This window comes from Rattus norvegicus, chromosome 1 (genome assembly GCF_036323735.1).
Source record: "Rattus norvegicus strain BN/NHsdMcwi chromosome 1, GRCr8, whole genome shotgun sequence".
Lineage (NCBI taxonomy): Eukaryota > Metazoa > Chordata > Mammalia > Rodentia > Muridae > Rattus > Rattus norvegicus.
In genome coordinates this window covers 6,852,719-6,865,320 of record NC_086019.1, presented here as the reverse complement: position 1 = coordinate 6,865,320, position 12,602 = coordinate 6,852,719, and the positions used below count along the sequence as shown (strand labels likewise).

Genomic DNA, 12,602 nt, shown 5'->3' with positions numbered 1-12,602 from the left:
GAATATTACTCAGCTATCAAAAACAACGACTTCATGAAATTCTTAGGCAAATGGATGGAACTAGAAAATATTCTAAGTGAGGTAACCCAATTACAGAAAAACACACATGGTATGCGCTCACTGACAAGTGGATATTAGCCGAATAACTTGGAATATCCAGTTACAATTTACAGACCATATTAAGCTCAAGAAGGAAGACCAAAATGTGGATTCTTTGGTTCTTCTTAGAAAGGGGAATAAAATACTCATGGGAGGTAGAGTGTTGGAGTGACCTGGGAAGAAGAGAGAAGGGGAGGGGGGAAAGGGGGGCAGGATCAGGTATAAGAGGAGACATATTTTATATATATATATAGTCATGAATTTGAACAGTGGTGTGTGGTAATGACAGATGACAAACAGAGTTTAGCCAACAGCAAGTCCCAGATGCCAGGAAAGCGGGAAGCTCTCAGGACCCAACAGGAATGAGATTAGCTGAAATGCCCAACAATAGGGAAGGAGAACCTATAGAGACCATAACCAGAGGTTAGGCAAGTTCCCCGGTTCAGGGATGGAGTCACCCACCCTTCTCAATATTTTTACCCAGAACTGTTCCTTTCTAAAGAAAATACAGGGACAAAGAGTGGAATAGAGACTGAAGGAAAGTTCATGCAGAGATTGCCCAGCCTGGGAAATCCATCCCATGTGCAGCCAACAAACCCAGTCCCTATTGCTGATGCCAAGAAGTGCTTGCTGACAGGAACCTGATATGGATGTCTCCTGAGAGGCTCTTCTAGATCATTACCAATACAGATGTGGATGCTTGCAGCTAACCATGGGACTGAGCACTGGGACCCCACTGGAGGAGTTAGAGAAAGGAATGAAGGAGCTGAAGGGGTTTGCAACCCAATAGGAAGAACTGTATCAACCAACCAGTTCCAGGGACTAATCAAAGAGTACACATGGAGGACCCATGGCTCCAGCCACATATGTTGCAGAGGATGGCATGGCTTAGCATCAATAGGAGGAGAAGCCCTTGGTTGTGTGAAGACTTGATTCCTCAGTGTAGGGGATTGCCAGGGTGTTGAGGTGGGAGTGGGTGGGTGGGAAGGGGAGCAGCCTCCATAGAAGCGGGGGAAGGGGGATGGGAGAGGGGTGAGCCGGGAAAGGGGCTAATATTTGAAATGTAAATACGTAAAATATCCAATAAAAAAAGAAAAAAGAAAGAAATTTTGCCCCCCCCCCATGAGTTTAATAGATGTTTCTAAAGCTAAGGTCAGGGCACAAATTGGCTTAGAACTCAAGTCAACTGGCAGTCTCCAAAGCCCTTGGTGTGTCTTCTGAATCACCTGCTTCCTTCTTTCTTTTCTGCCTCTTTGCCCCTTTTCCTAGCTCTCTCTTGCAAACTCTTTCCATGTTCTTGTCTCCTATGGTCAGACTGTCTTCCTGTAATTTACGTGTTTTCTCTGCACTTCAGCTAGATTGTATTCAGAATATGAGCCCCAATGCTCACTAGCTCTTCTATTTGAAAGAGCTTAGGCTAAACCTTTGTTTTCATCTTCTTTGCCTCTTGTCATTTCTACATGGGTCCTGTCCCTGTGGTTACTCTACTTCAAGGTGTAACTTTGTCACAGAAACACATTTATGTCCTTGATCATAAAATCTGCTAAAAGGAAGAGTTTGTATCTATTTTTTAAATACTTTTAAGTGTAATTTTCTAGGTGTAAGAAAGTAAAAAGCCTTACTTAAAATGAAAGAAAAGTTCTAATGTTTACTATCAAGCAAAAGCATCATGACTCCCTGTGTGGATTTCAGAGTTTATTCACCTTCATGAACACACACAGTTCTCACCACGTCCCTTTAAATGTGTCTAGACTCCATTTAGTAAGAACGTGGACCAGAGAAGCTGAACAGGTTGCACCTCTCCGTACAAGTAGAGAGCAGCCAAACCGTGTTTTAAACACGCTCTCTCTGGAACACATGCGCTGCTTGATCCTTCCCTCACGCCTGTCACAAAGCACAGGCGTTGATTGCTCAAGTCAGTGTCAGATAATGGCCACCAAGGGGAGCAGAGTGGGGCTGCTGTGAGCCGTGCTTGCCTCTGTCTTCGCTTAATTAAGTCAGGATGGCAAAGTGCAGACTACATCTGAGATGCAGAAGTTCTCAATTAGACAATGAATAGACATCTGGAATTGTTTTTATTTTATGCTCTGCACCTTCTTTGGTAAGAATTGACTAGGTTCAAGCATAGTCCCTGGGCAGAATTTTTGCAATTTGTTCTTGGGTAATGGGCTGCTCCATGTCTTTGACCTGACATGTTCCTGATTTCCACAAACCCACTTATCCTGCCACTTCTCAATGAGCAAACGTTAGGACAAAGGGGGCTGAAATAGCTGTGACCACGTACAGAAGAAAAACCAAACAAATTATAAAGAGGACCTATAATATCGTGCAAGTACTTTCAAAAAGGTAACGAGAAAGCAAATTCGATCAAACTACTTCTTGCAAAGCCCTGATTCAGGACTCCATGATGAATACCTCTGTGAACCCAACCCAAACGCCACTTCTTCATTTTTAATTAAATTTCAAATGTTATCCCCTTTCCTGGTTTCCCCTACAAAAACTACCTATCCCATTCCCCCTCCCCCTGCTTCTATGAGGTGCTCCCCCACCCACCCTTCCACTCCCTCCTGCCTCCTGCTGTGGCATTCCCCTACACTGGGGCATTGAGCCTTCACAGGACCTAGGGCCTCTCCTCCTATGGATGCCCAACAAGGCCATCCTCTGCTACATATGCGGCTGGAGCCGTAGGTGGTAGGTCCATCCCTGTGTACTCTTTGGTTGGTGGTTTAGTTCCTGGGAGCTCTGGGGGGCTGGTTGGTTGATATTATTGTTCCTCCTATGGGGTCGCAAACCCCTTCAGTTCCTTCAGTCCTTTCTCTAACTCCTCCATTTGGGACTCTGTTCTCAGTCCAATGGTTGGCTATGAATATCCACATCTGTATTTGTCAGGATCTGGCAGATTAAGGCATGAAACGAATGCATATGAGGCCCAGGAGCTTACAGTATTTTATTGCAGACTGCAGGTTTTGGTGAAATCAGAAACTGTAGTTAGAGTTCCTAGTTAGAAGTAACTTCTTGGGGCTGGGGATTTAGCTCAGTGGTAGAGCGCTTACCTAGGAAGCGCAAGGCCCTGGGTTCGGTCCCCAGCTCCGAAAAAAAGAACCAAAAAAAAAAAAGAAGTAACTTCTTTCGCTCCTGTGCACCGGTAGCATCTGGTCTTTCTAGTCTCGCACAACATGTTCCAACATAGCATAAATATGTTTGTCTCAAGCTGTTAGGCAAAGACACAGGCTGGCAGGTGACATGTCTAGACATGTCTAACACTTATTTGCATCATAGTGAAACCTCCTTCAGGCTTTTGTATGCCGAGTTCAAATATTAAGTGCTGTTAGCTTAATCCAAATTGAAAATTAAATAGTTGGAGAAATTGCTTCTCTCTCTCTCTCCCAGTGTCTTACTTAGTTGGCACTGGGTGGGTAGTTAATGATTATTAATGAAGAAAATAACAAATGAATGGATAAATATTTTACATAAGTTATTATTACATAACTTACTTAAAATATTATATACATATATATACATATATATATTAGAGGAGGGAGGGAGACTAATAGAAAAGTGAATAAAGGTGGACAAAGCGATTGAAGGGAAAAGAGGCTTAACATGGTCAACATACTAAATGTACTTGATAGAATATTATTTTGCCATATACAATGAATATATGCCAGTATAATTTTTAAGTGAATGCTTTTACAAAGAACATCAGTCATTGAACAAATCTATAAAATTAAGACCATTAAAATTTACAAAGGGCCAGAGCCGCCATGCTGTAAGAAGTGATTGGGCGTGACACAGTAGCCTACCCAAGGGTCTATAAGCAACTGAGTAAATGGGGAACAGGAAAGATAGACCTTTTCAGGGAAAAGCACTCCAATGGGTTGCTCATTGCCTAATGGTTGCCCTGAAACTTATATGCAAGTAGCATTATTCAGATGGATGAGGCTACTTTTAGGAATATACATGTAAACACAGATAGATGTATGCATGCAATAGTAATTATTGGAAAAGGAGGCCATGGATTTGAAGAAGAGCAGAGAGGAGTTCACAAAGGCTTGTGGAGAGAAGAGAAAAGGGAGAGATGCTGCAATTAAATGAAAATCTCAAAATTGTTTTTAAGGTGGTTAGAGTTAAGCCTTATTTATGTAATATTTTCTAGGGACTATCTTCTTACAATCCCACTTAGGGCAGTATCTGTCGACAAAGGAACTTCCAGACCTTCAAAGTCCCTAGTATCGGATCTCATGATTTTAGCTAGTGAGATTCAACCTCTTCAGATTTTAAGAAGTATTCACAAGAAACTTCCTGCAAGAAAGTGCTTTGACATATTCTTTTTTTTTTTTTCCCGGAGCTAGGAACCGAACCCAGGGCCTTGCGCTTGCTAGGCAAGCGCTCTACCACTGAGCTAAATCCCCAACCCTGCTTTGACATATTCTTAAAGGTCAGGTATTCTAATACGAGAATCCGGTAGAAGTACACCTTTCATAAATTCAGTTTTTGAAAGAGTAATATATATATATATGTATATATATGTTCAAATATTAGTTAGATGTTGTATTAGTAGCAGACATATTTGCATCTGCTCGAGCCTTGATCAGTTTCCAGAAAACAAGGAGAGACAGAAAAACAAATTAAATGAAACACAATAACAAATTCAGATTGTGTGACACTCTATAGGAAAGACCTGTGCTGCTTCCAGGAGTTAATGTCTGAAAAATTTAAGGCAAGGGGCACTGGTCAGGATGAACGCACTTTAATGATAAGAATCGCATTATGCTATAGTCAGTGCAAACTACGGAAAAAAATGGAAGTTTTTCAAAGACATTTTTTAAGCATGACTGAAGAAATTTGGACAACAGTTCTATATTGCAGGACAGCTTCATTTGTATAATGATAAAATGTTTCTGTCAATTGTTCTAAACAGTTCAAGCTCTTAAAACCTAGGATCACAGGCTAGATGGCTTGTACAATAAACATTTACTTGCTACAGTTGTGGGGTACAAGCAAACCACTGAACTGAGAACGGGACCCCCATTGAAGGAATCAAAGAAAGGACTGAAAGAGCTTGAAGGGGCTTGAGACCCCATATGAACAACAATGCCAACCAACCAGAGCTTCCAGGGACTAAGCCACTACCCAAAGACTATACATGGACTGACCCTGGGCTCCAACCTCATAGGTAGCAATGAATAGTCTAGTAACAGCACCAGTGGAAGGGGAAGCCCTTGGTCCTGCCAAGACTGAACTGATTGTTGTGGGGAGGGCGGTAATGGGGGGAGGATGGGGAGGGGAACACCCATATAGAAGGGGAGGGGAAGGGGCTAGGGGGATGTTGGCCCGGAAACCGGGAAAGAGAATAACAATCGAAATGTAAATAAGAAACACCCAATTTAATAAAGATGGAGAAAAAAAAAAGGTATGTCCTGATTTCCACACACTTAAAATCTTATTGTAATCTCAGTTGGCAGAAAGGACAAGGGAGGTCTCTGGTCCCTTGTGATAAAAGCCACAAAACGTTTAAGGGACTTTTACTTTTTATGGTAATTACCTCTGAGTAGCTCTGCCTACTGATACCATAATGTTGGCATTAAAGCTTCATTCAACGTTGGCGGCATGGAGGGACAATATTTTGTCCTCGTCTATTGTGTTAAGGATGTCAAACTTATGTGTGCTCTCAAGTTAATGCTGACATAATTTTAGAGATGGAGAGTCAAATGTTTATTTAAAATACTTCAAAAACAAGATATGATAAGAAACAAAAGAAGCAAATACAGAAAATTCTGAAAACTGTTGAATAATGGTGATGATACCGTGAGCAGAATTATGGTATTCTCCTTGCTTTTATGTAGAGACAGTGTTAATAATAAGGAAAACCACACATGCTCATTTTTCAGAGCTTTGAAAACAAAATAATAAAGGTAAAAGTAGCATTACTATTTACATTCCTCTCTCTTTGCATTTTCTTGCAAGTAACAAGAACCCATGGATATTCCTAAACTTTTATTTTAAGATTATTTTTAAGAAGAAAAGTTCAAACTGTAGAGATAGCTCAGTGGTTAAGAGCACTGACTGCTTTTCAAGAGGTCCTGAGTTCAATTCCCAGAAATCACATGGTGGCTCACAACCATCTGTAAACAATTTGTTGTGTGTTTGAAGACAACTAGAGTGTACTCATATACATAAAATAAATCCACTCTTGCAACCTCCCCCGCCTCCAACAGAGAAAAACCGTATCTTTGTGGAAGCTGTGGTGTGTCATAGTGTGTCCCACATTATACCCCTTTGTCTATACTTCTTTGCTTGTAAATGTTCATTGCAATGATCAGCCTGGTACGAGGACTCTGGCTTCTGCTACTCTGTCAATACTAGAATCTTAATGGGACAGTTCTTGGATATCCTGTTGTTGCCCTGTGTCATGAAAATTCTGTAGTGCTGGATATGCAGGACAGATGTTGGGGTCAGCCAATTCAAAACCCTGAATTTGGGCCTCAAAGATATCTGAGCTGGTCAGTCTCCCAGCTCAACCATGGACAACTCTTCCTTCCTGCCCAGGAGAGGTGCAGGGCATTTTGATTGGTTGTTTCAGACTCATTTTCTTTTTCAGAAAATGGTAGGCTACTAAATATTCAGATGTTCATCTGTTGATCGCTGAACATAAATATAACTTCTCTCCTGTTTGTCACCTACTGAGACACATAGAACACAGCAGCCACACTTGCAGTGCCTCTTGGGGCAGGGTTTCTTGAACCTTTAAAAGACTTATTATTTCTTGGGCTCTGGTCTGGCTCAGGAAGGGGGTAATCTCCTCAAGACCCACCCAGGAAGAAATATTCTTTGGTTCAAAGAGCAGATAGCTGCCCTAACCTGGACCATTTAAAATGAGGTTTGACTATGATGCTTTGGGAGACTACTATAGTGTGCATACAGAATGTACCTGATCCTCAATAGGTGAAGTAAAATGTTGAGAAATAGAGGCTGATAGGGTTTCCTTAGTTAGGGGTTTGAGAAGTTCTGCAAAGGAGAGTATAGAACCTCACCTCTAGTCTCTCTCTCTGTCTCTTTCTCTCTGTCTCTCTCTCTCTGTCTCCCCCCCCCCACTGTATTTTCTGGCTTATGGTATTGTGCTGGCTAGTCTTAGGTCAATTTGACACACAAACTAGGGTTATCTAAAAGGAGGGACCCACAACTGAAGAAATGCCTCCAGAAGACCCAGCTGTATGGCATTTTCTTAATTAGTGATTAATGGGGGAGGGGAGGGTTAGCCCATTGTGAGTGGGGCCGTACCTAGGCTGGTGGTCATGGGTGGTATAGGAAAGCCAGCTGAGCAAGCCAGGGGAAGAAACCCTGTAAGCAGCATCCCTCTGTGGCCTCCACATCAGCTCCTGCCTCCAAGATCCTACCCTATCCTGACTTCCTTCAATGATGAACAGTGCTATGGAAGGCTAAGCCAAATCTGATGCTAAGGTTCTGTTCCCCAACTGGTTCTTCATCTGTTAGAGAAGAAAGCAGGGGGTCAATTATTGAGCAGAAGGTATAGGCAGGACTTTTGGGTCCCAGGAGGAAAAGGCAGATGCAAGGAAGGAGAGAAGTATTTTTTTTGCCATGCTTTGGAGAGAGAAGAAACCTGCAGTCATGTGAGATCTTGGGAGGACCTGGGCCCTATGGCCACTACTACAGGTTTGGCAGAGGGTAGATGTGACTAGTCACTGAAGTTTAGGGCAGGTAAGAAGAGCAGAGATAAAAGTATTATTAAGGGCATGCTTTTCCAGGTGGGAGATAGTAATGCCCATCAATTGTGTCCTAAGGCAAGTTGGAAAAGAACAAACTCTCTCTCTCTCTCTCTCTCTCTCTCTCTCTCTCTCTCTCTCTCTGTGTGTGTGTGTGTGCATGTGTGTGTGTGAGTGTGTGTGTGTGTGTGTGTGTGTGTGTGTGTGTGTGTGTGTGTGTGTGTCTTTTGTCCAAGGATTCAAGAAAAGCTGAGTGGGGGCTGGTATCATGATCACCTCCGAGAGTAAAGGTGGATAGAGAAAAAAAATTACACACTACAAAGCCCTTTTCTCCTGAACTTGCTTTTGTTCATGGTGTTTCATGACAGCAATAGAAACCATAACTAAGACTGTCGTGAACGATTTGCCTTTCCATGGTGTTCTCTGAAACTCCCATCCTTACCAAAGGCCCTTGTCTTAGCTACTTCACCTTTCAATTGCTGTGACAATACACCAAGAGCAAGACACATTATAAAATAAAGTGTTCAGTTGGCTTATGGCTTCACCAGTTGAGCCCACGATGGCAGAGTCAACGGATAGCTGAGTGTTCATATCTTGATCCACAACCTTGAGTCAGCAAGCTAACTGGAAATGGTGTGAGTCTTGAAACATCAAAGCCCACCCCTAGAGACAACTTCCAACAAGACCGTACCTCCCAATCCTTCCCAAACAGTTCCACCAACTAAAGAGCAAATATCCAACATATCAGCTGATGGGGAGCTACTCATTCAAACCACCCTGGGCTCAAATCAATCTACTTCATATTGGACTGAAACATTACAAACCGTGGGCTGTTGAAAACAGTTTTTCTTTATAAATAAGCTCCAGGATTTTGTTGTGATGATACAAAGCTGGCTAGTCAGAGTCTCAGCACTCTCCTGCTGTGGAGCTTGATAAACTGGACAGTCATCAATATGGAGTGCCTGACAAGGATTTGGCAGGGTAAAGAACAGAAGAAGAAGAAGCTGACAAAGGGAGGCATTTTCAGAAAAGTTCCTGCTTCCTCCCAGTTCCCAAGGTTGTTCTGCCTTAAATCTTGGGCATTGCAGTGTTTGTTTTGTCTCTCAGCAGGAGACGAGGCTTTATGGCTATTCTTGGGGTCCAAGAGTCACCCCACAAACCTCGTGAACACCGATCTCAGTAAGACAGGATAGTTTATTGAACACACACCTAAAGACTGATTGACCAGGGCAAAATCTCAGGCTCGAGAGCTCAAAACTGTGTGCTGGACATTTTTCAGGGCCAGCTTATAAAAGCTAAAACTGCGAAAAGCAATGAGCTCCTACTCAGGTACTGGAAGTGCTGCTCTAACACAAGCCATTTTAGACATAACAATTCATATTGCCCTTTAATTTGATAGGTCCTAAGTGAAAGTTATGGTTGTGGAATTTCTTAAGAAATTCATCCTAGGGGTTGGGGATTTAGCTCAGTGGTAGAGCGCTTGCCTAGCAAGCACAAGGCCTTGGGTTCGGTCCCCAGCTCTGAAAAAAAAAAGAAATTCATCCTAACATACAGAACATAATAGATTATATGGTCGGCATGACCCTGATCTGAGTCTAGTTATTTTTCTGTGTCAATGACTGACAGGTATATTACAACAACAATATGAAAAAGCTGGTGGGCATAGAACAAGATGGCTACAACAATGCTAGAGGGGCAGGCCTCAACAGCTTTACTCTAAGCACCTGCTACCAATTGGACAATCTTGACCTAAAGGACCAAGTATTCCTAAAACTATATAGTTCTACAAGCCTGAACAATAAGAGAGCTGTTACTGCAGTAACTTGAGGTAATTCTTCTCAGAAAGAAACATGAGAGTCACTGACAGTCAGCTCGGTAGTTAGAGTTAACTTAGAGCAGCCATTCCAGGTTGCTTCCTAGTATGATAAACTTTTCCTAAGTGGAAACATTGTCAGAACTACAAAGAAGACTTCTCTGGAGTTATGTGAAATTGACGTGGGACACATTGCATTTCTAACTTCCCAAAATCCGACTTTTTCACACACCATCCATTCCTCTACCCACAGTTTCTTAACCCTCTCATTTTGATTCCCCAAGTATCTCAACTTCTAGTTGCATTAATTTTCCTGTACTTGCAATAGAAAATACACCTTAGCTTTTACTAGTGAGTTTCCTTAAGATTAAATGAAAAACACATTACCACAGAACCACATAGTGAGCTATTTGCACACTATTGGGGTTTGAAAAATACCTCCTTTCAAACCATAGGATGATGTCCCACCCCTCAGTATCTCAAAATGTGACTGTATTTGAGATAAGTTCTTTAGGGATATGACAAATTAAAGTTAATTCATTAACACAGGCCCTCAGCTGATAAGACTATCTTTTTATAAGAAAAATCTGGAGGCTTGGAGGCAAGAGAAATACTCACAAAGACTTCATGGAGCACAGCCAGAAGATAGCCATTTGCAAAGCAAAGAGAAGGAGGCCTGGAGAAAGCAAATGTCCTTTGACCTTGAATTTCTTAGATATCAGAACTATGAGGAAGCAAATTTCTCATTTAAGGCACAAAATCTGTGGTATTTTGCTATATTAAAATTAGCAAATTAATTTATATGCATGTTAAATCTCACGTCCCGAGTCTCTCATTCTGATAGCCATTCCCGCAAATAAAAGTGCAGATGGCTATATGTCAGGATCAAATCCTGTCTTCGTCACAGTGTTCTGGACTTGCTGGGTCAGGCATTTCAAAAGCATTCCCTGGAACAGAATGGACTAGCGTGTCCAGAAGGACATATTAAATAGATTCATTCCACATTCGCTGACACCATGTTCTCAGCAGGCAGGAAATTATTCTCAAGTCTATAGCCCAGAGACCACAAGTCTTGTCAGCATGAGGAACAGATGTCATAAAAACAGGATCCAAGAGCATTTATTTTTTCATAGCATTAGTAAAAGGTGGGACTGAGTGAAGGACATGTCTCTCTGTATCATCTGGGGTCTAAATTTGGCTCACTTGTTCCATAAATGCTACTTAGGGACACCAGGTACCTAATAGAAGTCAAACAATCTCACAGTGTCCTGTCTATGGCTCTAAAACCAAAATCTAAGAGGTCAAAATTATGAATCTCTTTATAACTGCCTTCTGAAAGAAACAATTGTAAAATAATTTCTATTGGAATAGTAAGCTCGACAAATATATCCAAAGACCTGATAAAGCTTTTCCAAATGGAAATGAAGATGACTTAACGTATGAGAGTTACACAAACAGAATGGCTCTGCACCTCAGTTTTTAAAATTGTCGTTAATGTCCTTGAATCAAAGGGTTCTTCACAGTATGCACAACATGGCTTTCTAGATGCTTGCATTCGAGCCTCAAAATAACACACACACACACACACACACACACACACACACACACACACACACGCACCAAGAAAACTAGATTCCTGTCAGAGAGCTCGATAAGCATTCTGTCTCAAATCAAAACAAGTGATCAGAGAGGAAATGCGTATATTTTATACAGTTGCATACACGGACAACTGAAAAGGCCCACATAGAGATCAACTGGGCTCAGGACGCACAGTGTTTCATCAATCCAGAGGACTTGATTTGATTAAGAGGTTTGACAAATAGACATTTTCTATTGTTCAATAAAACTTTAACATGCTTTTCTCATAATTTATTGGCAAAATTGAACATAAGAAGTCGGAGTTAGGATATAAGCAGGCTCCCTAAATATGTCTCTTTCTGGAAAATGCATATTAAAGAGTCAGGTGGTGGTGGTGCACGCCTTTTGCCCCAGCACATGGGAGGTAGAGGCAGATGGATCTCCAAGTTTGAGGCCATCCTGGTCTACGTAGTGGACAGCTAGAGTCTTTAGACCCACAGGTAGTCTCACTTTGTAATCTCTTAAGAAAATTAGAATGAGAAATTCTTCCAATCATTCTTTTTCCTTGTCAAGTCTAAACAATTAAGAGATTTACATACAAGTTGGGGTCTTTATGAATCTAAGGCAGATGAGGAGATTAAACCACATCAACTGTGATGGTCTTTGGCTATTTGATTTGACTAATCTGGAGTCCCAAGCTATTCTAAACATTGATTTCTTCTATTGCTGTGGAAGTATTTTGAAGGCATAACTAATGTTCATAATCATCTAACCTTGACTACAGATTATTCTAAATGAATTCGGTGGCCTGTTTCAAAAACATGAAATGCGTTAAGAGGTAAATTCAGCTTTCTTGATAAAATTCCAGCTGTGGACTGCAACTGGCACCTGCTCCCACATGTTCAAATTTACGTTTCCTCTTGTAACACTCTATAAAGTCTGGGCATGACTACTTAGCGCCTGAAATAATAATAATCCAATTCATACTCACAGTTAGTTTTCCATATCTTAGGATACAATCAACTTCCAAGCAAACATATTGTATCTGTACTATTAATTTCACATAAGAGACTTAGAAAATTAATGAGGTTTTTTTTCACAATTATGGTGGATGAAGGCTCTTGGAATCAATCACCTACAGATACAAAGAGGCAAATATATATGTATATATGAATTTACTATATCCTTATAAGTAAATGTATATGATATATGGATGTAACCTATATACAAATCCACATACTGATATAAAATAGGTAAGTGGGTAGATGGATACATAGATGATGATAGATGGATGGATAGATAGATAGATATCACAAAGGTGCTCTCTTTTTGGTTGAATGATGACCCATTATTAGTTCTTTGAATAATGAGAGTTTAACATGAATAGT

General features: G+C 41.1%; 1 non-coding gene across 1 annotated transcript; it reads right to left on the bottom strand.

The window, feature by feature from the left end:
• Positions 1-6,702: 6,702 nt before the first annotated feature.
• LOC120100440 (small nucleolar RNA SNORA17) lies at positions 6,703-6,833 on the bottom strand. The gene has a single exon (XR_005500193.1). It is a non-coding gene; the product is annotated as a small nucleolar RNA SNORA17 (small nucleolar RNA).
• Between the last annotated feature and the right edge of the window lie 5,769 nt (positions 6,834-12,602).